Here is a 4,125-nt window from a genome sequence, read left to right as displayed (position 1 = left end):
GAGTGAAAATCTGGAAGCGGGATTATCTTGACCAGAGACTAATATATTTTTAGTTGAAATATTTTAAATTGTCTACATCGTCACACAATCGAATACATATAGATGATGTTATCACGTATGAACCGTTCGTTCTGGGAAGCTCTACTAGATCACTCAATCACATCGAGCTACATGTATATGGGGAATATTGTTTTATAGTATTGAGCCACATAATTCGCCATGCGACATTTAATTAAGAAGGCACATGGTACATTTTTATACCAATTGGGCGATATACATTTCTGCTTAATTCGTGTCTCAAATATTGCTTTCAATAGCCAAACGGCCTGTTAAGAGTTCATGTCATCAATGGCATTTTGATGAACATTCCCTGCCACAAATGTATTATATTATATTTAAAGTTTCTTACTGCATTTTCCCATACACTCATAATTGAAAAATGCATTGAGGTTGGAACGCATATATTAGGCAAGAATTTAAAAATATTAACGTTTGTAAAGGAAACTATAAGGATTTTTAATATTATGCATGTTAAACAAAAAAGAATGTGTAAGGTAATAATCGGCAGACGCTTACAAAATGAATTCCAAAACCAAAGTCGATGTACATTGTCTGTCTAATATTCTGTGCACACGACTAGTTTGTTGTTTAAATTAGTGTTCGCATGTTTTCTTTCATAATATAAACAACGTGCGCATTGACAAATATTGTCGGGGATTAGTATAAGTCTAGGCCCTCGGCCTCGGCCTCGGCCTCGATTCATATCACCGGTCTCGGGAGGTGCGATTTACTTCGCCATTCAACTGCCTATTATATTGTTACAATATTTATAGTTTTTTAGCTGGGTTGGAACAAACAGCGAGCCATTCTGATTATGTTACACGTGTGGTTGTTTAATAGTTTTAGTGTACAGTAGTGCGTAACGCAAGAGCAGTAAGTTTGCTCGTGTGTTAATTTAGTATTGTTTGATTAGTTTGTGTGCACAAATCTTATTTTACCCTCACCTTATCCCTATGTTTAAATAATGTTCACGGCTACGTACCTGTTTTACATCAATTTTCGCATGTTGAAACACATCCGAATTCACTATATGATAAATGACAAAACAATATCCCAGGGTTTTGACGTTTACATGTATAAACATGTTTCAAATGAATATTCTCACATAATGGAAAACACATCTAAAGTCACTATATGATGAATGACAATACACTACACTATATATAACGACCATTAATATCACTTTGTTATTTAGATCTCGTTAAATAAGTGGACACCAGTGTTCACGGAGTTTTGAATAAGCCATTCGTCAGTACTGAACCCTCGTGTAAACTTTATGAGTGTAAGTAAACCGAATCGTACAAAACACTCCTCTGTGCTGCGGACTGGTTATCATTAACATCATCATGTTTCGTTATGTTTATGCATACATATAAAATCCTTAAAAAAACGTTATTTGTACATAGTGAATAGGCAACGACTTTTATATAGACAATACACATTTGATCATTTGTTTAGCTTCCGAATGATTTTTTAAAACCTTTTAACCAGAAAGGAAAAATAAAAACAAATTAAAAATAAAAGAAACTGTTATTTTACGCTTTAACATGACAATAGAATTGTGCATCACTCTAAAACGATCAATGCAGTATCAACATATTTAAAGTTACTTAAATAAAGTATATTTTACTGTAGCATGACTTGAACATTTTTTTCTGAAAACAAGAAATATCTTTGACCAAATTTGAACCATTATCATACATATTGGCGTTAACAAAAATAATTACATCAAATAACGTTTTAGATATTAACCGATTATATGCATATTTGGAAGGTTTTCAGTAAACGTCTTTTCGAAATATTATTATACAAGATATAATATCAAATGCACAGTGTGCAGATGTATTAAGTTTTGGCAATAACAATAACGCCATTCTCAAAGATATTACGGAAGTGTTAATAAATACTTTTTAATTATAATGATATGAAACGTTATTTGTTCGTGAACTTGATGTGTATGTTGTTTTTTTAGATAAAAACTGTGTGACTTAAAATAAATAGCATTTTTACTTTGTTGATCAATAAAACGTGCACTTTATTTCATCAAGGCATAGTTTTTCCATGCAGGCATTGGTAATTTCATTCAAACATTGGTTTTAACCAAACACAATGCTTATTCAAGATTAAACAAATTCAGTATGAAATATTCATTTTATTATCCCTTGATATAGCCATGATGAAACCCGAGTAATTGTTTCGACACACAATAGGAAAACTATTGACATCAAATGAAAATCATAAATGTTTTCTCGTCAGAAGTAACGTTAGAAAGGAAACATAAACCGAATGTCAATTATGAAGCCTTTGAACCACTGCAAAACAGACAATTCACTCAAAAAATAAATAAATAAGCACTGAAATCATCGCCATGAATGTTACCGGTTTTAAGCTAATTTAAGGAGCGTCTAGACAAGCTGGGAGTTCTGCAAAAACATTGATGGTGTTCATACATATTAAGTAAATATAAACGAATTGTTAATTTTCAAGCCTTTGAAACAATGCAAAACAGACAATTGAGTAAAAAATAAAAACATTGGAATCACTGCCATGAATGTTGCCGATTTTAACCTAATTTAAGGAGCGTCTAGACAATTTGGGAGCTCTTCGAAAATATTGACGGTGTTTATACATATTTAGCCCAAAGCAACACAATTCAAATACACACAACAAATAAAATAACAATAGAAGACGCAATTATTATAAATGTAAGCTATACTTTAAATGACTTGTTAACAGTTTGGCAAAATTGCAATTATCATAAAATCATGGATTCAGAACAGAATGTATGCATTTTATTCGAGCACCCCTGAGAAAAAGAAAATGCTAAAAATATATGTTTGTTTTCAATAATACTCAGTGAAAATCGTATAAATTCTATAGAATGGTAATGCTTTCAACGCGAAATAAGCAACAATGCGTATAAAAAGATAGTGTTTCAACTACGTTATACTTTCATAAGCCTGCATAATTTAGTGGTATCGACGTAGCATTTGCATGAAGATGTATAGGGTACGATGTCCAGGTTATACACTGTTATCTTGTTATCATTTTAACCTTTTCCAAATGCTACACTTTTGTTACAGTTTTGTTGCAAAAAAAGATAACGTACGTCTAAAAATATGAAAATCTTTAAAATGTCATTTTAATCTTCTATCACAAACGTACCCACATTTTGAATTACACCCTATGATAATCACTAACAATACTAACATACTCAAGTTTGAAACGACTATATGGGCCGTGTTCTGTAAAACGGGTGTTTAATGCATATGCTTAAAGTGTCATCCAGGATTATCAGGGATGACCGTTCCGCTTCGGTAATATTTGCGTCTAAAGAAAGTATCTTCTTAGCCCAAATCTAGTTGTGTGGAAAGTGTCGTCTTTGATAAGCCTGTGCGGCTCAGAGATATATATAGATATATATATATATATATATATATATATATATATATATATATATATATAGATATATATATATATATATATATATATATATATAGATATATATATATCTATATATATATCTCTCTATATCTCGATATCTATCTCTCTCTCTATCTCTCTCTATATATCTCTCTATCTCTCTCTATCTCTCTATATCTCTCTCCTCTCTCTCTATCTATCTCTATCTCTCTCTATATCTCTATATCTATCTCTCTCTCTCTATCTCTCTCTATCTATATCTATATATATATATATATATATATATATATATATATAAAGCGTTATCCACGTTGTTTATATGTAAATCGTCTCGGAAATGATTGTGTAAATGGAAACACATTCTTCATTAAGGTAATTCACGCGGATAGAATAAACTTCCATTAAAATATGTCTTGCAACCATACATTCCAGGATAATCAATACGATTTGTGTGAACAAAACGCTTATTTATGAAAACCTTTATAATATATGAGCATGTATGCCACTGATTCGATATTTCCTGTAACTGAATTTCTATGCGTGTATGAGGTGTAATATTTTGTGTTATAAGCAGTTAACGACTTTACAATCGAATCTCTTTTCAAAAACACGACAGCCCGAAATGAAATGTCTTTTGTTATA

The sequence above is a fragment of the Dreissena polymorpha genome, unplaced genomic scaffold (genome assembly GCF_020536995.1).
Source record: "Dreissena polymorpha isolate Duluth1 unplaced genomic scaffold, UMN_Dpol_1.0 chrUn095, whole genome shotgun sequence".
Lineage (NCBI taxonomy): Eukaryota > Metazoa > Mollusca > Bivalvia > Myida > Dreissenidae > Dreissena > Dreissena polymorpha.
Note: the sequence above shows the minus strand (reverse complement) of the source record.